Consider the following 26,997-nt stretch of genomic DNA (forward strand, 5'->3'; position numbering starts at 1 on the left):
AGAATGACCCTCAACTTATCTACAGGTAATATCCAAATCTAGAATTTTGGCCCCAAATGTGCCCTTGATATATGCATGAGATTGACATATACATGAGTATTGAAAGTAATTATTTTTGTTTTTATATGAAACAAACTATTAAAAAGATAAAATGCCACTGAAATGTTCCCTCACCTATTTATGAAACAATAATTAAGAATTATGTTATGATCTTGATTTTATAAACCAAGCGGTTAAACAATAAACACACAATAATAAGAATGAAATATAGGCTTGACTTGTTGGAAGAATAAGGAAAGTTTTTGCAGCTTGAATTCAATTTGAGATGTGTCCAGCCCATGTAACAGACCTGCATTGCAGCCAGGATACAGGAGTCACCTGTGTACAAAAGCGTATTGACAGTGACTATGCATAAGCAGAAATCTAGCAAACAATTGGGCCTGGTAATGAATAAATAACTCATTATACAACTTTATAAAAAGACATGATATTTATATGGCTGCCAGAACCAGCTTCAATCATGTGCATAATCAATTTATTTGCAAACATGCTAATTATGTGTTTACCTGATAGCAGGCGCCTCTGGAGTCACCTTGGCATGCAAACGTGTTTTGCAAATTTGCCTGCTCTTGTGTTTACCCAAGGGACTAGAACCAGCAGCAAATTGCATAACCATTTAAAAAATAATCCATAAAAGATGCAAAAGAATCACAAATAGAAAGGATGTTATCTAGGGATTTCAAGTAATTCTGAAGCTAGATTCATATCCCACAACTCTCTGCTATGTAGTATAACTAGCATTTAATATAAAGCATCTTTGGTTACCTGCATGATTTAATTGAATATAAGTGAACTGTTCTACTGAGTACAACAGGATTATTTATCATGTGCCCAAAACTGGTGAATTTACACCAGAATATTGTAAATTTACGCCAGACACTTGGCTTAAGTAGGTTGTCCATAAGCAGAAAGTCTTAGATTTATGATAAATCAAAAAATCATAGTGTTGGAAGGGGTCACATGGGCCATCATGTCCTGGGATAGTGGCAATATATCAGTTTTGTCACCCTCTAAGTTGCCGCTATCCCGGGCCAAGAGAATGCGATCAGTCCAAAACATTTTGCTTACACTAAAATAAATGTAATACTGTAAAGGACAAGATCCCCCCTCCTTCCATGTACAGAAGCCAGGTAGATAAGTGTTGAATCCAACAAATTGCAAGGTAAGTCACAGGATGTTCACAGCTCTGTCCTCCACCACCTTGCTGCTTCTTCATATTTCCTGCATCTGCTGCTTAGGGAGGTCCCCTTACCTAGCCCAATGCTGTGTAAGGAGCACAAAGTATGTTGTGATTTTTACATATGGCAGAAAGATTCTACTGCTTTTCAGTACTTTACAGCCAGGTTTGATATAAAAGCTGTTCCAGAAAGCAAATATGTTTTCACCCACAAGTGAGTATAGAGTCTGGATTATTTTTTGCAGTTCCCCAGATGGTAGCACTATGGAGATTTTTGCATGCAATAACATATTTATTTATTTATTATTTATTTACTTTGCTTATATACCGCTGTATCTCAAGCCCGAAGGTGACTCACAGCGGTTCACAAACAGTAAAAACAGTAGAAACAGCAGTGGTTCCATACAACATATAACAATTGACTTAACACATTATCCATAAATTACCAATAAGCAATTACAATGCACAATTATTACAAAAAACAACCGTACCCAGTCTTCTCATCATCCAAGCGTAGTCCAGGTTCGTCGTCCATTGTTCCATTCCTATGTTCCATTACCAGATTGCACTAAATTACTCAAATGCCTGCACAAACATCCAGGTCTTCACCTTTTTGCGGAATACAATTAGAGATGGTGCTAGTCTAATGTCCGTAGGAAGGGCGTTCCACAGCCGAGGAGCCACCACCGAGAAGGCGCTATCTCTCGTCCCCGCCAGCCGAGCTTGAGAAGCAGGCGGGATCGAGAGCAGGGTCTCCCCGGAAGATCTCAAAGTCCTGGTGGGTTCATAGGCAGAGATGCGGTCAGATAGGTAGCTTGGGCCGGAACCGTTTAGGGCTTTAAAGGCCAACGCCAGCACTTTGAATTCAGCCCGGTAGCAGATCGGTAGCCAGTGGAGTTGGCGCAACAGGGGGGTTGTATGCTCCCTGCGCTCCGCTCCTGTTAAAATCATGGCTGCCGAGCGTTGGACTAGTTGGAGCTTCCGAGCTGTCTTCAAAGGCAACCCCACGTAAAGAGCGTTGCAGTAGTCTAAACGGGATGTAACCAGAGCATGGACTACCGTGGCCAAGTCAGACTTCCCAAGGTACGGGCGCAGCTGGCGCACAAGCTTTAGCTGTGCAAATGCTCCCCTGGTCACCGCCGAAACCTGGGGTTCCAGGCTCAGCGATGAGTCCATATGGGGTTTTTTTGGGGGGGGGAGGGTTATAACATGGACCTTTCCTCCAGCAGCATCTATGCCATGGTGGAGAACCCTTTCTAGCCCACCTTCCAATTTGGCAAAGGGCTCAAAAGCTGTGTTCTAGTAGTGGGTGGGATACAAAATGCTGGGACTACCTCCTATGCTATGTAAAACTTTGCTATTCCCCAAAGGAAAATCCTATGACATGCAAATCTCTCTCAGCTGTAAAATAGCTCCTTTTCTCTGATTTCTCAGAGAAATTCTCTGATTTCTCAGGAGAGAAGGGCAGAAGACATTTGAATTCAGCAGACTGAATTCAGCCCAGAGGCCGGATGTTCCTCTCTCATCTTGTACATCTATATGTGATATGAGATCAAGTGTAATGCATGTAGTGTGAAATCAAGTGTAATTAATAGCGGGTACGATTTGAACTGGCAAGACCTACGTTTAAAATTCTCAAATGATAGCCATTGGTTGATCCTGCTTCACTCGCTTTTTCATTCCCTAGACTGCTATGAATTTGGGATTGGAAGACACCTTGGAGGAAGGGTTGTATAAAAATGTCTAAAATAAAGTGTCCCATGTTGAGGGCTGTTTGTATCATGAGAGTTAGGTTTGAGGGTTCATTCTTTAGGTAATGGTGTATGATACTGTGAAGAACACCAAGGTTTAGATATGCAGACTTGTCTGGTTGTTGGAGGACTGCTTGGAATCTACTGATACTGCAGATACCAACATCTGTGTTGTTGATCTGACAGGGTAAGAAATCCAAAACAAAACAATGAGATGTGTAGCAAGAAAGCATATACAGTACTAACAGAAGGATAGAGAAATTGAGCTTACTCCAATGTCTACCCTCTGAGCTCCATGCTCTCAAGTTCCAAGATTTACTCATGTGATTATTTGTTTACCCCGTTGCAGATTATGTAATAGATAAGCTATCTCTTTTCTGGTGTTGTGGAGCTTCAAAAAATTTAAAACTAGACTACAGGAATGTTAATTGGTTCTGCTTCAGTTAAAGGCATATTACCCTGGGCAGAGTAAAAGTAGCCCGCCCGAAGCAAATGCCAGTGTCCTTTGTTTTTAAAGACAGTGCTCTTACATTTGACATTTAAAATGATGGTTTTGTTTCCTTATCTGGACTTTGCCATTAATAACTATAACAAAAGATGTCCATTAAGCCGGGTCTCCCTTGTTAAACAGTGATTGGTGGGCTTGTGGACATGAAGTCCTCTTTCCTCAGTGTGATTTTCCATTCTGGTCATCCCATTTATCACTCCCTAGCAGAATCTGCAAGTTCAAGTGCACACCTTAAGGGAACCTGGTTACACAGTGGGATGAGTACTAATTGCAGCATCTTGAGAAGCATGAATGTCAAGACATTATTTAGCACATCGGTTCTATGCCAAAAGCTACAATTAGAGCAACCATAAAGCTACTGGTCTGAGTGTTATGGAGGCAAAGTTATATACCTATACACTTAAAATATATTGCATTTCTGTGCAGGGGTGAAAGGCTCTGCTATAGATCCCAGTAGTTGTAAGGAAAAGAAATATGATCATCACCACTTGCCATAGTTTACATAGCATGCATGCACGCACGCACGCACACACACACACATATGGGATTTATTTCTTTTCCGTACAACTATTGAGGTCTAGAGCAGAGCCTTAGACCAGTAGCTTTATGATTGCTCTAATTGAAGCAACCAGATTTCATAGATTTCCCAAAGCTTCATGGCTGATAAAAAAAGGCATATATACACACACACACAAACATACACATATATATGATCATCACCACTTGCAAAATCTTTAGTTTACATGGTATGCATGAGGCATTTATGCTGTAAGTCATAGCATTTAATATATATATACTTAAGCCTTAGTTTTCTGATCAGCCGTGAAGCTTTGGGAAATCTGTGATCCCTCAGCCTAATCTTTATGTAAGAAGTAAAAATGCTTTGAAGGATGGGATGCAAATAACTTTATCTTGAGTGCCAAATCCTGATCCTAGGGTTATCAAGCGATTAGAAAAATGTGCCCTACACCTATGCTGGATGTGTAGAAATTAGCATGTGATGTTTTCCATAAAATAGCAGACATTATTTCCTGCTAATATAGCTGCAGATCAAACTTCTGTTAAAGATTTGGAGTCATCACTCATAAAAGATTCGGACCCTTATATTTGAAGACATGCCTCTTTCTATACACACCAACCTGAACATTGAGATCTGCTGGAGGGTCCCTCTGCTGTGTCTAGTTAGCTGCTTTGAGTCTCCTCGTGGAGAGAAAAAGTGAGGTATAAACAAACATAATAATAATAAACAGAAGAAGAAGAGGAGGAGGAGGAGGAGGAGGAGGAGGAGGAGGAGGAGGAAGAAGAAGAGAACATATAAGAAAGAGGAGGACAAAGACTGCAGGGGGACGTAAAAGAGGGCCTTTTTTTTGGAATGACACCCTTGTTTTGGAATGTCTTCCTGTTGAGGACTTGACTGGTGCTGATGCTGGTTTAATTCTGGTGCCATGTTAGAATTATTGCCTTTTATTAAAGCTTTTGGAGTATAATCATCTTCTCCAAACTTCTATATGTACATGAATGGAAACCCTTTAAAATTATTTTAAATTGTTTAAAACTTGAAATTATGAGTTTATTCCACATTTTCCTGAGAGCTAATGGCATTGAATGGAAAATATAATAATAATAATAAAATAAAAGCAAGAACATTACTAACTAGCTTCCATCGTAAACAGATAGCACATTTTGTTACTACAGAGAACTTTGACTCTGAAGTATGGGCTTTGGTCATGAAATCAGCCTTGTCCAGAATTGTGACACCTTTCTTTCCTTTTTTCTGCAGACGTTGGCTGTGTAGAATGCTGATTGGGTGACTCTTATAGTAGCTACAAAGCCACCACTACCCCGATCCATTTTTAAAGGCTACAAAATAAATCTTTGCCTGATAAACATGTCAAAGTCAGGCAGAACAACTAAAAGCCAGCCTAAAGCATTGGAGTCTATGAGTGAATATAGGTGTTTTCCCCTGCAGCAGGAAAAACAAAGCATCATTCCTGTTATTGGATAGGAAACCAAAAGAAAGCCACCACAGGGCCAAACTCATACCATAGCTATGTATATATAACAGTGATATATGGTATAAATTATGGCTCACATATCACTGCATTTATACCATGTGCACCACTGGCAGAGATCACTGAAGTACCCTTAGTATAACAGATATTGTCTGATTTTCCAAGATTTTTTTTGTATCAGAAGCGACTTGAGAAACTGCAAGTAGCTTCTGGTGTGAGAGAATTGGCCTTCTGCTTGGATGTTGCCCAGGGGATGCCCGGATGATTGATGTTTTGCCATCCTGTGGCAGGTTTCTCTCATGTCCCCACATGAGAAGCTAGAGCTCAACAGATGGGAGCTTACCCTGTTCCCTGGATTTGAACTACCAACTTGTCGGTTGACCAGTCCTTCCAGCACAAGGTTTTAACCCATTGTACTACTGGGGGTTCCATATATTTTCCATATATTAATTAATTGCCCATCAAACCTTAGAGAGCTGTTTCCAGTCATTTGGTGAAATGGACCAAAGGTTTGGCTCAATATAATGGGCCCTTGGTATTTTGGTTCAAGGACCCCTCCTGAACATTAAAATACATGGATGCTTAAGCCTGTTATATACAATAGCATAGTAAAACATTGTCCTTTATGTAAAATGAAACTCAGTTTTTTGAGGGGAGGGGGAAGAATGTTTTCAAGCTTTGGATGCAGAACCGCTGGATACAGAGGGCCCACTGTGTAAAGTAACTCTTTCCTCTTCCCAATATGCTATAGAAACAAATACACAGGTTTCTCATATTCTTTTGTAGTTTTATTATTTAATGTATTTATTTAGAAAAGTCCACAAGGACAAAAAAACCCCCAAAAGCCTACTTTAAAATAGAATTGTACAGATTTATCTTTTAAAAGCCTACAATTATCCTCTCCAAAGTAATACCAACCTCGAACAGCTGCCGAGAGTAGGCTCTAAGAGGGACTAAATATGCAGTGCAGACACGCACACATACAAAGAGTGAACCCTCTTCCCTCCCTTTTCTGCTGGAGAACGTGGCCTTTTAGAACTTAAGATTGAGCTGGTTTTCCAAGCAGCTATATGTATGCTGGATCTGACAAGTGTTCAGCATTATCTACCACACAGAACTGGAATATTCCTCCAAAACACTGTGATTGTTTGCTTTAGGCTTCAGTGACTCACAGGGTTACCCAGCTGAAGTCATCACCCAATATTTTCTATCTTTATGCTGAGTGAGCAGGATGTGAGTGTGGCCCGAAATTGTACCATCCATTCCTCCCATTGCAGATTCATTACCAAGCCTATGCCCATCTCCGGTTGCCTGTGAAGCTTCTGCCAGAGATGTTGTGGGGTCTGCCAAGAAAACACCTCTCAGCAGCAATAAATAATACAAACAAAACTACCATGGGAAATGGACCCTGACTCTATCTACCTTATGCATTCGTGGTTAGTAAAAATATTCTCCCCACATTGCTTCTATTTCACAGCAATCTGATCTGTTTGTTAAACTTGCTACAACTTGCTCAGGCTACATCCTTGAATCTAGTATCAGGCAGGGCTGTGTTTTATCCCTGGGGATGGAATGTGAGTTATAGCTAGGAAGGGAATTGGGTGCAGAAGACCACAGAGCTCCTCTACCTTTAAAAGTCATACAGATGAGGGACCTTCAGCTGGTACAATGTTTACTACCTCGGTACCTGCAGAAATTGCTGATGTCAGATTACTATTAATGGCACAGAAGTGTACCTATCTTTCCATCTAGTATCTGCAGCAAGAAAATCTGAAACATATGGAATAATAAGGGAAGAGAGTTCCTCTGAGTATGTGCTTTTGCTTTGCACAGAAACATTGCACGGGATGACTCATGTACTGTGGATCCTGGGCATAGTTCTCAAATCAGAAATGTATTTCAGTCTAAGGAAGAGAAAAGCAACCTGGAACCCTCCAGATGTTTTACAGTCCTCATAATCCTTAAGGTGAAGGTAAAGGTTTCCCCCTGACATTAAGTACAGTTGTGTCCAATTCTGGGGGTTGGTGCTCATCTCCATTTCTAAGCCAAAGAGCCAGCGTTTTCCTTAGAAACCTCCAAGGTCATGTGGCCAGTATGACTTCATGGAGCGCCGTTACCTTCCCCTGGAATGGTACCTATTGATCTACTGACATTTTATTTACAGTATTTATATTCCGCCCTTCTCACCCCGCAGGGGACTCAGGGCGGATTACAATGTACACATACATGGCAAACATTCAATGCCATAGACACACAACACATATAGACAGACAGTCAGAGGCTATTTAACATTCCAACTTCTGGCCACCAGGGGAGCTGTTGCTTCATCGTCCATCTGCGACACTGATGAAGTACTTTCTGCATTCCCCACATGCTTTTTTTTTTTGCTGGAGATTTTTTTATGGCCTCATACATTTGGTTTAATTAGCCTCCCCACACATAGGTGGTACCCAAATTTTCTACTTGACAGATGCAACTGTCTGTCGGGTTGCAAAGGTCGACAACAAGCTACACAATTGGCCGGAAGCTCACTCCGACCCGGACTGGCTTCGAACTCATGACATTTCGGTCAGTAGTGATCTTTAATGGAGCTGAAACCAAGCCAGCTGCGCCACAGTCCCATCTGCATGTTTTAGAACTGCTAGGTTGGCAGAAGCTGGGGCCGACAGCAGAAGCTCACGCCGCTCAAACCTGCGACCTTTCGGTCAACAAGCTTAGCAGCTCAGCAGTTTAACCCACTGCACCACCGGGGCCCTTAATCCTTAAATATTAGCCAAATGGCCAGTGCTTGAGGCTGCTGTCCAAAAGATTTGAAGGGCACCAATTTGCCTACCTTTCTACCTTGTGGCTGGAGCCCTGTGGCAGTGTTACTTTCCTCAATACATCTTGGGAATCCACACAGTTGTCCCCAACTGTTCTTTCTGACTACTTATCTTCTAACACTTAGCCTGAACATTTCCTCCTGAACTCTAGGCAATTGCTCTTTGTCTTGACACCTCCTAAGCCTGTGAATTAATTCCCTATCTTCATTTATACAGTTACCTTGAAGGTATTTATAGACGGAGAGGTTGCCCTCCCCTACTGACATTTCCCTTAGCTAAATTACAGAACTAGATCCTTCAAGTCTCTCTTTACACATCTTCTGCATTACTCCCTCAATGCTATTCTTTTTTCTCCTCCCATGACTGCCTTCTTTGTTATTTTCAGCATCTTTCAGAATGAGAACTTCATCCAACCATTCCAAATTAGGTCACTTTAGTTAGAGAAAGAGATACACAAAGTCCCATTACAGTCTCCAAAAATAAAGAGAAGAGATGAACTCTGGATGTTGGCATCACTACATTGAGCAGCAGAATTGCACATTTCCAGGCTATATTCTGCTGACTGCAGTCTCTTGGGCAAGGCCTTGTTCCGTCTGAATGCCGAAAAACACACACATTTCCTTTCCTTCCTGCTCTCCCTTTTTTGGGGAAAATTCCTGGATTTTGTGAGCTGAAATAATGAATATCCCTTTCTGCATTAATCTGATTAATGTTTAATTATCAGATATTAGGTACCCAGGTGACTCTCCTAAGATGCTTGATTCATTGTAGCGATGTGGAACCGTCTGTGTCCTAAATGCAAATTTGCCTCAAGATTCAATTGCAATATAAATTGGATGATTTTTACTTTTTGATTGCTGTAGTGAAGAGGAATGTGGAGAAGGGAGCTTTCAAGATAGAAACATCCCAGGATTTTCTCAGGTTGGCAGTGATGCTGATTGCAGTTTAAGACATCTGTAGGGCAAAAGATTGAGGAAAGTACTGCAAAAACTATGTAATACTGATGCCATCCTATGTCCCAAAGGAGACAGGGACCTTTATATTTATTTATTTACTTACTTACTATATTTGTATACCGCCCTTCACAGCCCTTAGGCGACTCAGGGCGGTTTACAATGGCAACGATCCGATGCCCAAAAACACCATAAAACATTTTAAAACCTTAACACATAATATAAAACCATAACAAGAATACTAAGAATACTATATCTCTGTCACTGCAATGGAAGATGTGGTTGCTCTCACACATTTACTCCTTAATCTGGTTGCCATCCTTTCCTCCTTGCCTGCTGTTTCCAGGTGAGGGAACAGGTGACGCAGAAGACTAAGAAAGAAATGGCTGGGAACAGCTGCAGCTCTTCCTCCATCAGGAGATTTTAAAGTCTCTGAGTCTTGAGGGAGCAGGTGATAACCTAAAGTAAGATTAAAGGAACCTTAGCTCAACAGTCTACTAATGTTTGTTGCTGCTGCTTTCTTCGTAAAATTGGTGAAATTTGTATTTCAGCACTGTGGTTGCACAGGGGTGGAGGAGAACATCACTATCAAGGAATTAAGCAAGAAGCAAACTGTTCTCACAATGGAAGAAGAGAGGATAATCTCACTGGCATTATCATTTAATTAAAACGAAACTACAAAAGCATTCCTGCTGTTGACTGGAATACTGCTCAGCCTCTGTAGCATGCAGGAAAAAAAACCTAAAACAAATATTTTTTAAACCTAACACAAATAGCTTGGTTGGGGGAGATCATAATGCATAGGTATTATTAGCCAGTCTTCAGTAGAGACATCTACTTTGCAACTGTTCTGGTTTGGTAGGAACTGTCCCAATTATTTTTCTGCTGTCTCACTTTTCACAGAAGCTTTTAAAATGTTCTGGTTTCTTTTTCCTCCCATTGTCCTTACTTGTCCTTACTTCCATTGCTGCAAACCAAGTTCAAAATGCAAAAATAATTTCTATCCCGTAATTTAACAGGGTAAGTGGAAATGAAAGGAAGGAATCTTGCTCTTCCCTGTAAATTCAAGCAAAACCAAACTGCTGCAGTATCTCCCAGCTTGTGTATTCTTCCTCATTAACAATGTTTGCCATCTTGATCAAATACGCTGATGTTTCTTGGCCATATTTGTCCCAGTTTTATCTAAGTTCAGACAGTATCTAGAAAGGCTTTAAAGCAATATCCAGTTAGGTGCATTGTTCAATAGCATTTATGTGGGGTTGACTTTGAAGACTGTTCAGAAGCTTGAAGTAGTCCAGTGGGTGGCAGCCAGGTTTGTTACTGGAGTGGAGTACAGGGAGCACACAAACCCCGGTTGCGTCAGCTCCACCCGCTGCCAGTCTTCTACCGAGCACAAGTTAAAGTGCTGGCTTAAGCCTATAAATCCCTAAATGGTTCCAGTCCAGCTTACCTATCTGAACGCATCTCCCTTTATGAGTCAGTTAGGGTCCTTCTACACAGCCCTATATCCCAGAATATCAAGGCAGAAAATACCACATTATCTGAGTGTGGACTCAGATAAACCAGTTCAAAGCAGTTCAAGGTTTTCTGACTTGGGATATAGGGTTGTGTGAAAGGGCCTTAGAGCACTAAGATCGGCTGGGGAGATCCTGCTACGTCCTGCCGCCTTCACAGGTATGATTGGCGGGGATGAGATACAAGGCCTTCTCAGTGGTGGCCACTTGGCTGTGGAATTCCCTCCCCAATGAAATTAGATCGCCCCCTCCCTCCTGGTATTTAGGAAACAAGTAAAAACTTGATTATGCAAAAAGCATCCAGCGAGTAATAATAACTTTGAAGCAGATAGACAATAACCTTAGAATCAGTGCAATGTCTAAATGTCTAATATGGTTTAGGTCTATGCCTAAAGTTTTATAGTTTTAATGGTGTTAATATTTAGTTATATGTCATTGTTTTAAACTTGTGATGTATTATTTTATTACATGTGAGACATTGAATTTTTGCTATTTACTTGATGTGCACCGTTTCGAGTCCCCCTCCCCCAGGGGTGAGAAAAGTGGCATAAAAATGCAATAAATAAATAAATAAATAAATAATACTCCCAATTTGTGTGCTTGGGATTACTGTCTGTCACATTCATACAACCATTTTACATGAATCAAAAACCATCAGAGTTGATACCATCTTGGGGTGGAAGAAAAAGAGGCTATATTTTAAAACACTGTTATTTTGTGCAAGGGAAATGCAATTCATCTGCAACAGCAACACCACCTAGACTAGAGAAAAGGGGAACTATCAAACTTTCTTGGAGTTAATGAGTGATAATTGTACACTTTGTATACTATAAACCAAAGAGACCTTAGAAAATAATCTCACTGTGGGGGCTTCAAAGGCATTGCTGTGTGTGGAAATAGGTTTTGGTAATTTTCAGAATGTTAGTGTCTTCTCAGCAGTTAAATAATCAGAAACACTGCTGAACAAAGAACAGTTTCCCCCATCTAAACACTTTGCTCTTCACCTGACTCTCACTGCTGCTACTGTGCTTTTTATGCTGCCTCCTGCAAGCATTACTTCTTGTGTGTTTTGGGGAGAATGTGTGACTTTAATTGAGATATATGGCATGTCAGGTTTGAGCACATGTGTTTTAGTATCCCACAAGACTAACACCAAGGTGTTCTGTTTATTTATAAAGCACTACTGAGTATGTTCAAGAATGCATTCCTCCTTCTCCACCCTAAATAAGACCCCCTTTCTGCACATCTTGGTTTGAAGGCAGAGATGGGCAGGCAGACAGTGGTGCCAGCTTGCAACTTGGCACCTTTCACTGTCAGAAAAGATGTACTGTGTACCTCAGCCTGGGCCAATTATTTGGATGCTTGTGTTGACGCTATCTGAATGGCCGCAGAGGCAGCCTTGGCAGTGGGTCATCCTGCACTACATCGCTTCTTGCCCATGCAGTCTCATATTGCTTCCTATCACATCAGAGTAGTAGAGAGGAAAGGTGCAGAGACAGCCACAAACATTTTACTTTCCCGATAGGAAAAGAACAGTTTATTTATTTCCATTCAGTTTATGGATTTTGCCGTTATCAGCTCAGCGTACCATCTTGCTGCTGGGTTCTTTGCTCCTCTCTACCAAGTGCTTATAGAGAAATGAGCAGATAGTACATATTCTATCACCTTATGAAAATTTAAATCTCCCGCAGTACTCAATGCTTTTGCTGGAATGCTTCCCTCTTTGGGGGAGATTTTCAGCTAATGGCCTGGCTTCCTCTTTACATTTTTAAAGTGTCAGCATAACTAAGACAATGTGCAATAACAGAGATACTGGTATCTACTTACGTTTTTATTATCCTACCTTACAGAAGCATTTGCCCTCAGGAAACATACTTAGGCAGTTGACTGAGTGACAACTTGTTTAACAGACAATCTTCTAATATTGATAGTAACACTATCAGAGACAGTGTTAACCTGTTGAAATTCTACCTGCAGTGGATTTATCAGAGACAGAAAAAGACTCAGCGACTACTCACAACAGGGCTGATTACTATTAGAATAACAGAGACCATATTGTTGTATTGTTGAAGCACCTACTTTAATTATCCATTTTCAAAGCACTAGCAATTTCTAGTCTATCACTGTAAAAACACTGGCCACAATCCAGCAGTTAGGCATAACTGTGAGTTGGATGGTAGCCACGGAGTTTAAAACAGACTCTGCCCAAACGGATTTCACAATTGTCATTAGGCAAAGGATGGAATAGACAAACATTGGGAAGGATAGAGAGAAATAGGGTTAAATTCACAAAATATTTTATTATGAGAACATAATGTTTTTTGGAACAATGTTCTCAGAGCCATCAGTTGATTTTACTACTTCATGTTAAGTGAAGAGAAATTGGTTGTTTGTCAGACTTCACACTGCAAATCAACAGAAGGCTCAGGGAAGCTTTAAGAGGCGCTAATGGGGAAAGTCTGTGCAATGTTTGAACACTTCAAAACTGTAGAGCTGACAGGCCTGGTTCAAGTGTGCATTGCTTTGAAAAGTGTGAAAACATGGCAAAATAGTTTGTCTGCCCGACTTTTGTATTTTCTCAGCAATCCCTTCCTTAGTTTTTAAGCAGAGTTGTTGTAGTGTGTCCCATTCCCCTCCCCACAAAAGGTGCTTGTGGGAAGCTGAGGCTCACTTTTCAAAGTCCTTTTGCAGCTCTTGGGCCTCCTGCCCCAGAGCTTCTACCTTGACAAGGGGTTGGGATAGTTCTGACAGATGTTATTTTATCATCCTTCCCTTCACCCTATTGCTTTTGGCCTCTCCAGCTGCTGCCTAATAAATTCTTGGCTCCTGGCACTAGTCTCCCTCTTGTTCTTGTTATCCAAGAGCAATGAGCAACAGCGGTTTGCTAAACTCAATTTCATGTTGGCAAGCTGGCAGGCTCTCTTCTCTTCTCTCCCCCCCCCCCCCATTTTGTGCACTTGCCCTTTTCTTTGTTATCCTTTCTTCCGTTTTCATTGAAATGTTATCCCAACAAAGAAATAAAACTACAAACAAATGAAAGCTCAGTTGTGCATATGAAGAGTCAGAGTGGGTAAGGGGGAGCCTGAGATTTCTGGAGCTTGTGATCATATCTCAGAATCCCATTGTCACTTGCTGATCTCTAGGTTGTCCTCTACTGCATTGATCTTGACATATTAACGAATGGGTCATGGCCCTCTTGTGTTTCCAGTCTCTTTTAATTTCCTGTATCTCCTCTCACTTGCTTTTTTAAAAATAGCATTTTGCTTTTCCCCTTCTCCTTTGTCAACCCCACTAACTGAGCAGATCAGAGAGGAATACTGCCAGGTGAACTGCACCCCTTGACAGATCCATTACTTCAGAACAGCAAAGGGACAGCTGCTTTCTTCTCTCCTCCCTGCAGCAATAATATTTTCCAGGTGAATTAGGTTCAGAAGGGGATAAAGAACTTAAAGAAGGAAAAGAAGCAGACTTCTCTAATCATTGGGAAGAGTCCCTGAGCTGTGATGTAATGTAAAGGGTCATTAGCCGAAAGGTCAGTCTTACTAAGCGTAGCAAAAAACCCTATGCACACTTACTTCTTTTTGCAAAGCCTCCTTCTGATTGATCGTGAACAGGACTGGGCTGTGTGATTGATTTGGTCTTGAGTACCCACCTATGAGAAGAACCCATAGGATTGATGGAGTGAAAATTGAAGAGAGTTCCAATGCTTTTAACTGCTGTGTGGAAAGGGGAATTTCAGCAGGTGTTGCTTATTACGTGGCTATGTGTCTAGCAAGACTTGCTAAAATTCTCGCTTCTGCACAATCATGAAAGGTATAGGTATCCTCTCCAGGCTAATCCTCTCAAAACAACTATTGTTTTACTGACTTAATTAAGTTTATTTTTCAGGGTGCTTTAATGAGTTGTATGAATTTCTTTGTGCAGTTTTATTGGTAGTCAACAGGATGTCTTATACAGCATTTCTTCGACTCTAAGATGCCCTTATAAGGCCCACACTAATTTCAGTATGACTAATAGAAATCTTTCTGTGTGTGTGTGTGTGTGTGTGTTTGTGTGTGTATAGCCATGGTCTTAAGATGCACTCCATTTTTAGAGATGCATATATGGGGGGAAGTGCATCTTAGGTTTGAAGAAATCATACACACACACACATGCATGCAAATAAATATTTGAAATATGCTATGTGCTTGTGAAATCTGGCATATCTCTATGATGTTAAACATGAGTGGTTGATGGGGGAATTTTTGCCTATTTACAGAAACTTGCGGTGATGATGTAAAAGAGAAGTGGAGTGAGGGGGGAACCAAGCTGCACAAGCTGGCACTTGCAGGCAAAGCCAGGTGGCCGCCTAGAAGGAATGCACATGAGACAGTGCAGATAGATGGCCCAGACCCTTCATTAGCCGCTTGCTGTTGTGTAGCCATGTGCTGGCCCCTGGCTGGCCAAGCATGGCTTTACTACCAGCAAAGACTTCCTTAGCAGAGCCCAGACTGTTAAGTGCCCTCCTAAGGCCAAAGGGGTACTTTGGCGGAGCTGGCTCATTAGCACCTTGTTGGGCTCATTAGCACCTTGTCCCCCTCACCTTGCAGAGCGGAGGCTCATGCAGACCATTGCTGTCAAGTCATTGCCCAGGCCGTTGATTGGCAGCAGGTGTGGAGTCATTTGCTCTGATGCAATGGCTAAATTGCTTGGCTGCGGCTCTGGCAGCTGGGACAGTAGATGACCCATTCATTCCCTCTTCTCCAGCAAATGGGAAACGGAGCAGCAGTGAACAAGGAACTTTGCCCAAGGCAGGAAAGAGGTAGAAGAGAAGGATGCTTTTGTTAGCCTTTGCTCCTTGATTACCTTTACAGAGGAAATGAATTACAGTCACTCTGATTGCCTGTGGTTTATTAACTATACAAACACCGGCAACAAAAGGCTTAAGAGAGCTCTGGCATTGTGACAAGGTTTTACTTTTACTATATAAAAAGAAAAAGATAGGGGTAACTGCCAGTTGTCTTCTGCCTAGTGGGTTTTGCTAGAGGTCATGTGAAAACTGCATAATTTGCTGTCTCTGCAAACGGCTCATCTCCATGGGGAACTCATTCTAACTTGAGACCTCAAGCGAAAAATGTGTTGACTTCCAGCACTGCCTCCCTTTTTTTTTATTAACCATATAGCCTGATGAAGTGTTTGAAAGACTGCCGATTTTGCAGCTGAGTAGTTGACACTTTTTATGGGGGTTAGGGGCACAAAAGCCCTGCAAAAATTGGAAAAATTAATTATCTCTAAGCTCCTCCCCCTGTATTTAATATACAAATAAAATCACCCTTTACATTACATCACAGCTCAGGGACTCTTCCCAATGATTAGAGAAGTCTGATACTGGTGGGGCGCTGGGGCAATATAGGTGCTTTTTGTAAATGTCAAATACTTTTTATGTAATGGATTTGCACGGTTTTGCCCTCCTGCCAGAGTTGTTGCTATCTGACCATCCATTTCAGCTCTTCTCTCCTCCTCCTCTCCTCTGTCCTGTTCCCTCTGTCCATCCCAGAGACTACCACATCACCCACCTTCTAGAATTTCAGAATTGAACGAGACCATAAGAGCCATCCAGTCCAACCCCCTGCCTCTGCTTAAAACCTACAGAGAAGGAGACTCCACCACACTCTTAGGCAGCATGGTCCACTGCTGAATAGCTCTTATTGTCAGGAAGTTCTTCCCAATGTTTCGGCAAAATCTCTTTCCTGCAGTTTCCTCATGCTCCCCAATCCCATCACCCTTGAATATCCATCCATTTGAGTGTGCTGCACCCTTCCCCATAAACCACCCACTCACCCACATGAGTGAGTGAACAAAAGTGTGCACCTTTTCTCTCTCCCCCCCCCCCCCCCCCGTTTGATTTCTCCCCATGAACCAAATTCTGTATACCATGCAGCTGTGGACAAGTCTACATAGGGACCACCAAACACAATGCTCACACACGAATCAAGGAACATAAAAGGCACTGCAGACTATTTCAACCAGAGAAGTCAGCCATAGCAGAGCATCTGATGAACCAACCTGGACACAGCATATTATCTGAGAACACAGAAATGCTGGACCAATCTAACAACTACCATGTCAGGCTACACAAAGAAGCCATTGAAATCCACAAGCATGTGGACAATTTCAACAGAAAGGAAGAAACCATGAAAATGGACAAAATCTGGCCACCAGTATTAAAAACTCTAAAATTATAGCAGTAAATAAAAAACAAAACTTAAACACAGGGGTATAGGAACGTGATTAAGAAAAATAAATTTTCAGTTATTACAAGTCCCAGAATCCCTGTCTATTGAGACCCAGAATCCCTGTCTATTGAGAGAGCTTTGCTTGCCAACAGCTGCTGCTGATAGGAAAAAATAATTGCCTGTGCTCAGACACAAGCAGATCTACTCCCACGAAATTCTTTCTGCCTTGGATAAGCAAGCTTACAGATAGGTAAAATTACAGCTCAGGGTCAAACATTCAACAAAAACATGAATATGCTATAATGGTAGAAACAGAACAACCAATCAGAAGTTGCTTACGTGTTGTTTTTACAAGTTTGATATAAAACCATTGTTAAGTATGCCACAAAGGTGTGAATGGTCTTTGTTCTTTGACCAGGATGGTCAAGAGGCTATTCATCTCATGTTGATCAACTTGAAATAAAGCCTTGTTGGAAAACCTCATCGGAATCTCATTTCCTCCCTTGCCTTCTGGGCCTGTCACCATAAATTCCCAGTCTCTAACATTTTGGAGGTTCCACCGAGATCTGGGTGGTGAGTGCCCGTTGGCTGGAAGGGGAAGAGATGGTTTTTGGAAACTCAGGGCAACAGCACCTCTTCTTGGCTGCGGCGTAAAGAGTGCGCTGAGAACGGGGCCCCTTCTGATTGACCGGTGGCTCTACACGCTGCGGCCACAGAGTGTGTCCTGTCTGTCTCTGCCGAGAAAGAGGTCAACAACGCTTGAAAGAAGACTGCCGACAGGTCGGAGGAAGGAGGAACCAGGCATTCCAGAGGAGCACCGTCGTGTGTGGGTTGTAAGGCCTTGTTCCTGGGGAAAAAGCTAGCTGGAGGGAGGCAAGGGGGGAAGGAACAGAAATCCCCCAGATAGCTGACTTGTGAGGGTGCCCCAAGACCGAGTTAGGCATTGCTCCCTTGGAAAAAGAAAAGAAAAGAAAAGAAGAGAAACAGACAGAGAAGGGGGGAGGAACTGACCCCTTGGAAGTTTAAACAGTTTGCCGTGTCAGGGAACTGTAGAAATAAATTGTGTGTGTCTGTGTGTTGCAACACTGGATTGAGATTTGTGCATGTCTGAAGCGCTGTTTTGTGAAAAGGAAAGTGAGAAAGAGGAGTTGGATTCTTGTTATTTCAAATGGAAACCTGTTGTTCCGGTGCTCAGAAAAGGATAGAAATGTGTTTGATGGAATTATGTGCTAAAAAGAGAGAGCTTTGTGTAAGTTGGCAGATCACTTGAGATATGTATGTCTAAATGACACGGGACTGAGTTTGAAATTTGTGCATTCAAATGATGTAATGGATATTTTACAAGAGAAACTTAGACATGTTGAACTGAAAGGTATATATGGAATGTTAATTGTGTTTGAAGGATTCAAACAAGAAAGAAACAAAAATGCTGATTCAATGGGAATTGATTTATGTTCAAAATGCTGCCATTTGAAAAACTGTGTTTTTAAAATGTAAAAAAATTGGGTAATGACAAAACGGGTGATCTTTAAAAGTTTGATGTTCTCTGTTCTGTGTGCAAAGGGGGAAAAAAAGGAGCTGACCTTGGGAAGTTTGTGTGTGTGTATGCGTGTGTGTATGTGTGTGAATGAGGTTTCTCCCTCTGTGTGTGAACGTACAAGAAGCCTAACAACTAACAAGCATTGTATCTGTGTGTGTGAATTTGGAGAATGAATATTATGCGATATGACATTTTCTGAAATGGTTAAAATCCTGATTTGTTCTGTGTCTATGAAAAAAAAAAAAGAGTCTTGCATTATGAATACGTATCTTTTGAAAACATGAAAAATTGCCCGCATGGGCTGTATAAATAACTGTGTGGAGAAAAAAAGAAGAAGCAAAAACCTGATGTCAAGGGTTTTTGTGTCAAGGGTTGTGACTGGCCAAAAGAGTTTTTCAAACACTGAAAGAGGCTAGGGCACATCAAAATGAAAATTTGAAGACTGATAGAAACTCATTGTCTGTGTTAAAAATGTTTAAAAGCAGGCTGTTTAAGAACTGTTAGAAATTGATGTTTTACAATGCCCTGAATGTACAGTATGTTACAGAGATAAGAACTTACATTGGTACCAGCCAGGATGGGATCAAATGAAATGGATTGACTGTGTTTTAAGAGTGCATTTTTAAAACTGGAGTTCTAACTTTATTTTTGCTCAAGAAAATGGAAATAATTCTTATGTTTAAAGCAACTGTATGTCATGAGAGAGTGAAATCATGTGCCGGAGTTTTAAAATGTTTTTTTTTAAGAGCTGTTTTAAAATGGATGCTATGTGGAGGGCTCCTGCTTTACAGAGCCAGAAGAGAGATAACTGGAAAAGAACATGGTGTTCTCCTGCCATTTTCTGGCAGAAGAGAAAAAAATGGTTATGAATGGTACATTTTAAAAGTATCTAATACCGTTTTGGATTTTTTGTGTTCAAATTTATGAATGCTTACCAGAGCTCCTTGTAGCTTTCTGGTTCAAAGGGGAAAATGCTTCGTTTTGCCCTCCCTTCCTCTATGAACTGCTGATGGACATTAACTCCTTGCAGGTTGGGACATTTTGAGGCTTGTGCCGAAAGGGGAAAGTTACATCTGTGTGTGGACCAAGTTTAAAGTTTGGGTTGTTATAAGTTTTTCAGGCTGAATGGCCATGTTCCTGAAGCATTCTCTCCTGACAATTTGCCTGCACCAATGACAGGCATCCTCAGATGTTGAAAGTTTAAACTTTTTCTTTTAGCTATTTAAAGATGCCACACTAGGAACTGTGTGAGAGCTAATAATTTACAGAAAATAGGGATTTCCCTGCAACCTCTCTTGAGACAAAGAAGAGGCACAGGATTCATGTCTAAAATTGTTTTAAAACACAAAGTTTTTTGGTTGGAGACACAAGATAACAAGATGGGTTTTTTCTTCTTCATATGACAGTGAGGTGACCACTGTGGTTTTATGTTAGGAGTACATAGAAACTCCCTCAAGATGTCAACAGATAAAATATGTTTTAAGTTAACAAAAAAAAAACAAAACAAAACAAAACTGCCTTTTTAAAAGCCAAGCCGCAGCTTACCTGTAGGTAGATTGCGACACTGATTGATAAACAGAGTTCTTTACATTGTTTTTTGTTTGTTTGGTTTGGTATTTAATTCAAAAGGAAGCCAGCAATTGATTTTTACAACAGAATTTACTTTATGTGGATACAATAACCCTGGACATGAATCATAGAATCATAACATCAAAGAGTTGGAGGAGACCTCATGGGCCATCCAGTCCAACCCCATTCTGCCAAGAAGCAGGAATATTACATTCAGGTCATCCCTTGACAGATGACCATCCAGCCTCTGCTATAGTTCTTAGCCCGAGGTGGCTATATTTCACAGCTTTCTTCAAACATAGGACAAAGTACCTCTACAAATTTTGCTACTTTGGCCCAAATTCCTCTACAAAGTTATTGGAAGAGGTAATTCTGGAACGGGACATTAAAACAGGTAGATAGGGAAGCTTGCCCAGAGATTTTTGCCAGATTTAAGAGACAATGCCTAGCAAAAGGCCCCAGAGATTTTTGCCAAATTTGAGAGACATTGCCAGTAAACAGCTCAAGAGACATTTTACAGTTTACTGTTTTGATTAAGTTGGAAAAGCAGGTCGCAGATGGAATGGGCAACCGAGAGTGCCAGTATACATTGCTAAAGGATTGCTTACAGCAGATGGATGGAGGAACTATGAGATAAATCGTGGAGAGGAACCATGAGATAAATCGTGGGGAAAACCGTGGAGAATTGTTTAAAAAGGATGAAGATTGGTCGAGAGGACTTCGGAGTGGGAGATCGTAGAGGCCCGCCAATGGATATAGAAGCGAAGGATGTTGATGGAGCTGACAACAGAACTGGCCAAAAAGACTTCAACAGATGGGTAATCAGTATCCCCTCCCCCTTTTCCTCTCACTATCTTTCTATTTATCTTTTTCAGCTCTTGAGCTCCTGGTATGAGACCCGGATCCTAAATTGGATATCCAAAAGGCATCATAGCCAGCTGGGAAGCCTAATGGGAGTCCAAAATACAGGAGCCTATCCAAAGCACCACCTGCTGGATAGGACAAGCTAAAGACGTGAGATATGGTGACTTTATTTTATAGACTTTCTTTACACAGAGACTTTGCTGGATACAGAGACTTTTTGGACTTAGAGACTTTCTTCATTTTACCTGGAATTTAATAGACTCATTTCTTCAATCAAGAAGGGGAACACATTCCCAGTTTGACTCAGATTGCCTTTATACAGGAGACTAAAGAGACATAAAGGTTGGATACACATGAGTGTGGCCACGTTTGGTCCTGATAATGAAAACTGGATTTCACATATGTGCATGGCCACATTTGGGCCAGACAGCAAGACCTGGACTTGATATCCTTTCTCAAGTTGAATGATTTCTATTGCTAAATCGTTAAAGTGGTTATTGTTACCATTTAGTTCTGATTGCTAGCTTGATAAGCTTTCATTTGTTTATACTGTTTCAGTCAAGTGTTTACAACTGTGTTTTAGAAAGAAACAGAGGTGATGTCATTCACAGCCTGATGCCACACCCCATTACAACAAAATGGGAGAAGGATACCCTCCACCAATTGGTAAATTGCATTGCAAAAGGATTGCATGCGCAGGTCTGTTGGGTATGATACGAACAAACAGCTCACTTCTAAACACCATAACCATACAACAGACAACTGATCAGACAGATGATCCCAGTTAATTCAATTTGAAAAAGGGGAGGTCTTCACCCCCTTACACCTTTGTACGCCCTTGTAAACCACTTAGCTCAGCCCAAACCTCACTGACAAAAAAGACATCTCACTATGACCGTGCCCCATGTCTAATTGGGACAATACCATAGATGTGACATCACTGTACTCCTGTCAGAAATACAGGACACAGACCTATACCACTAAACAGAATTTGACATGTGCAGATGATTCCGCATTGCATTACAACATGCATATAAAGACACTGGCAAGATTGGGCCAGGATTCTACTGGATTTACAGAAGTTGGGCAAGAAGGAAAGATACTGCCCCAGTCTAAAATGGCACATGTCCAGATTGAGAGTCTTTGATACAACAGCTGCTTGAGACATAGGACAAAACAATTTGGATGGGCCTGAGTTCAAGGGGCACAAAGTGACACATAACAATGACACTGACAATGCATACTTCACTGGATCACAAAGAATTGGTGCAATCTTGTTTCCATAGATTAAAATAACACTAACTGGCACATTTCAGCACAACTAGAGAAATTGACAAACTATATGATAAAAGACACCCAGATGCAACACAGATTGACAATAGACCACCTAAACAGAGAAGGGGGTCTATGCATTTTGTTGCAAAATGAAAAGATGTTTCCAAGATATACACATCATGGCTTCCAGACTTACAATGGTTAAAGGCTTGGTCATGTCTCAAATTATAATTGTCATAATGCTATTGATATTCTTGTGCTGTTTTACTTTGATGGAAAAAGGCTTGATAACTCAAAGCCTTATAGATTCAATAACTGCTAAAAATATGAAACCCCTGCATAGAACCCTATACATGCGAATGTCGACACTGCCAGGCTCACATGAAAAAATAGAACAAAGATAGAGATGGCTATGACAAAGGACAATGATATTGTTTATACTACTGATTGCAACGCTCGCTTCAAAGGCTTCGCTTAGCAACAAGAAGAGGAGGGAATATAGGAACGTGATTAAGAAAAATAAATTTTCAGTTATTACAAGTCCCAGAATCCCTGTCTATTGAGACCCAGAATCCCTGTCTATTGAGAGAGCTTTGCTTGCCAACAGCTGCTGCTGATAGGAAAAAATAATTGCCTGTGCTCAGACACAAGCAGATCTACTCCCACGAAATTCTTTCTGCCTTGGATAAGCAAGCTTACAGATAGGTAAAATTACAGCTCAGGGTCAAACATTCAACAAAAACATGAATATGCTATAATGGTAGAAACAGAACAACCAATCAGAAGTTGCTTACGTGTTGTTTTTACAAGTTTGATATAAAACCATTGTTAAGTATGCCACAAAGGTGTGAATGGTCTTTGTTCTTTGACCAGGATGGTCAAGAGGCTATTCATCTCATGTTGATCAACTTGAAATAAAGCCTTGTTGGAAAACCTCATCGGAATCTCATTTCCTCCCTTGCCTTCTGGGCCTGTCACCATAAATTCCCAGTCTCTAACAGGGGAACTCCAGAGATGAAACAATCAGGAACAGCTAATCACCTCTCAAAAAGGAATCCCCTCAGGCAGTAACAGGGCACACCAAAAAACCCCTGTCAGGCCATCAGATGCTAATCAAGGTGGCCAATTAAAACATTCATGCTTAGCTCCAACAGACAAGAGTTCTTTCTCCCACCCTGGACATCATTCCACAGATATATAAATTCAATTTTCCTAGTTTCCAACAGACCTCACAACCCCCGAGGATGCCTACCACAAATGCAGCAAAACGTCAGGAGAGAATGCTTCTAGAACATGCCCATACAGTCTGAAAAACCTACAACAACCCAACCAAATTGACTAAGCGTGACTTAACTGATTACAGGTCAAAATGGCTACCAGTGTTATTAAAATCCTTATTCGAAATGAAACAAAGGCAGCAAAAAATGATTTTCCATGAAGATTTAAACTCACAAATATGGAAGAACGACTATATTGCCAGTATATGGATTTTCGACTTTGCTTCTATATTATACTTAGTCCCCTTATGGCTATTTCAGTGCTCCTATTTCTGAATCTAAGAATATCTGTAGTCTATGTTGTATTATAATCTCAATTGCCACCCAAACGAACACTGCTGTCTTCATGTTGGAGAAGCTCACTTTGACACGGGAGTATTTGAATTTTCCGGTACTAGCTACAGCCAGAGATAATTAAGTTAGTGGGGAAATGCTGTTTCGTATCATGTATGCAAAAAAAGTAATTTAAAATATTACTTTAATTATGTTTGTGCTTAATTCTGACCTAAATTTCTATGGCACTACTCAAATGCAGTCAAAAAACACATCACACACATGATTTCATTTCTCCATAGTTCCCGTTTTGAGTTTGAGAGAGAAGAAACAGCTGAAGAAAATAGTTTCGTTTAAACTTGATTTCTCACCCACGCATCGAAAGGGAGTGAATGACTTTAAAAAGAAATAGAAACACATAGCAATGATGTAGTAAACAAAAAACGTTATGCATGCAACTGTAAGCCATACATACCCCGCCCCTTATCAACAATATATAGATTCATACCCCCATCAAGAAACCAGGAGTGGGTGAATTTTAAACCACAAGTGGATGGTTGTGGATCCACATGCCATTTTAGCATTCTTTCCATATTTTAATAGCACTGATGCAAATAGTTAAGTAGCAGTTGGTCCTATAAAGAGATAGAAAGTGTTTGCTTTCCCACCAATAAAACTATAGCATGATAGTTTCCTACCCTGATATTGGGCTATATTGCATTGTGCTAGCTATAACAATAATTCTCTTAATCATTAATTCTCTTAATTGCTTGTTTCCTTGGAATTTGTCTGGTTTGGATGTCAGGTTTTCCTACAATGTATATACAAATAAGGCAACTGGTGTGAAATAGGGAATGGTTTTACTGATTGCTTCAACAAACCATGCCATTGTCAATCAGAAACTTTTTGCCATAGATTTCACTTATCATCTGAATTATAAACTATTATAAGGAGCCATCTTGGCACAGTGTGTTAAACCACTAAGCTGCAGAACTTGCTGACCAAAAAAGTTGGCAGTTCGAATCTGTGGAATGGGGTGAGCTCCCATTGTTAGTCCCAGCTTCTGCCGACATAACAATTTGAAAACATGCAAATGTGAGTAGATCAATAGGTACCACTTCACTGGGAAGGTAACGACACTCCATGCAGTCATGCTGAGCACAAGACCTAGGAGGCATCTATGGACAATGCCGGCTCTTTGGCTTAGAAATGGAGAAGAGCACCACCCCCCAGAGTCGGACTCAACTAGACTTAATGTCAAGGGGAAACCTTTACCTTTTTATAAACTATTCTTGTTTCATCTTTACTATGGTTTATTTGAAGGAAGGCATCTTCATTACTCAAGATTTAAAGTTGTCTTATTTTGTTAAACTATAGTCAAGATTAAAATAGTCTGGGGACGTGTGGGTAACATGAGAAACTATGGAAGCAAAAACTTCAGATGTTCCCAGAAAAGCATGGTTAGGATCTATTATTAAAAGACTGTACCTCTGTTCCTTATCTTCTATGGTATTGCTCAATGATTTCAATGCAAAATTTTCCAGTAAATTTAAGCCTTCAATTGAATGTATTTTGTACTGTATTTTTCATCAGTTTTAAGCTTTCAGTTGACTGTGTCTTGGATTGTTCCATTTTTAACTTCAAGTGCCACCTTCCCTTTATCTGAAATGCGTCTTAGCTTTAGCATTTTCAGATATGGATGATTTCTCAGCTGAGAGTGTTTTGCAGTTATTAATTCTACTGAAACAAATAGGCCTTAAATTTGATAGACTGGACACTAGATTAGCCTTTGTCCATAGAACAGGGCTTCTTAACCTGGAGTCTGTGAATTTGGAGAGGAAAGAATTACATCCTTATTTTCAATCATTTACCATCCCATAATGAATTGCTTTCAGCTGCTCTGCAGAAAAATAGTAATTATACTTCATACTAAGTCTTTTAAATATATTATCTTCTAATTCCACCCTGATTCTCAACATCCCGTTTTATATTTCCCACATTTCACATCTTCTCCTAGACTGGATAAATGTATCCTGGTCTACTCTCTACTTAGGCTGCCTCAGTTTTCTTGAGGTCTATCATGTTTGCAGATTGGACATGCTTTCCCTAGTCCATATAGACTTTAAAAAGCCATTTCCTCTATTTTTTGCTGTCTGTCTTGAAAGATCAACCTGTAAGGCTCCCCAGGATGCTGTTGCTATCTGTTGTTAGAACTCATCTCACGCAAAATCTCATCTTCTAAACCCAACACTTTGCTTTGATGCTCTGGCTAGCTATGTTTATGTTTATAAGGTAAAGGTAAAGGTTTCTCCTGACATTAAGTCTAGTTATTTATTTATTTATTTATTTATTTAACTTGTATACCACTACTCCCAATTTGGCTCAGAGCGGTTTACAGAAGCAGATTAAAACAATACAATTAGCTTTAAAAATAACAATAACAAAACAATAGGCGGCGAGAACAGGCATAGTCCGGGTTGTTCACCCGTCAAAAGCTTGCCAGAAAAGAAATGCCAAACTCTGGGTGGTGGTGTTCATCACCATTTCTAAACCAAAGAGCCAGCGTCGGTAGACATTTCCAAGGTCATGTGGCTGGCATGACTGCATGGAGCGCCATTACCTTCCTGCCTGAGTGGTACCTATTGATCTACTAACTTTCCATTTTTTTGAAGTTCTAGGTTGGCAGAAGCTGGGGCTAACAGTGGGAGCTCACCCCTCTCCCCAGATTCGAACCACTGATCTTTCAGTCAGCAAGTTCTGCAGCTCAGCGGTTTAATCCACTTTGCCACCAGGGGCTCCGTTATGCTCTATAGTTTGTCTGAATTTGTTTTCTGTAATAATTTTTCAGCTTCTGATTTCTATATAAAATGAAAACCTTTGTGGTCTGTGAACTAAGAGATAGTGGAAATTATACTTGTGGAATTTCCGTCTGCCATGCACCTGCCGTGAAAAAGATGGCAACCCTACCTGCTATAACCAGCTTGTGGGAAACTTTGTGGAAGACACTTTTCCGACACACTAAGGGGAGCTGGTGCCAGGCTGTCTTTCTGTAAATTTTGCCACATTCATCTTTATTTTCTGCTCGGTTACACAGTTTGACCTGTTTATCAATGCCAAGTCACGGTCAGGGGACCACGCTGTTTCTGGCAAGCATTCTGTTGTCCTGCCTTGCTAGTGTCCATGTTAC

At 40.8% G+C, this 26,997-nt stretch overlaps 1 long non-coding RNA gene across 2 annotated transcripts; it reads left to right on the forward strand.

The window, feature by feature from the left end:
• The first annotated feature begins 17,063 nt into the window (after positions 1 to 17,063).
• Positions 17,064 to 23,198, forward strand: LOC137096987 (uncharacterized). Of its 2 annotated transcripts, none has more exons than XR_010909874.1 (2): positions 17,064 to 17,845; positions 20,997 to 23,198. It is a non-coding gene; the product is annotated as an uncharacterized lncRNA (long non-coding RNA). The 2 variants fall into 2 exon arrangements; XR_010909873.1 differs by having other exon boundaries at positions 17,064 to 17,838.
• The last annotated feature ends 3,799 nt before the right edge of the window (positions 23,199 to 26,997 follow it).

Source organism: Anolis sagrei, chromosome 4 (genome assembly GCF_037176765.1).
Source record: "Anolis sagrei isolate rAnoSag1 chromosome 4, rAnoSag1.mat, whole genome shotgun sequence".
Classification (NCBI taxonomy): Eukaryota; Metazoa; Chordata; class Lepidosauria; order Squamata; family Dactyloidae; genus Anolis; species Anolis sagrei.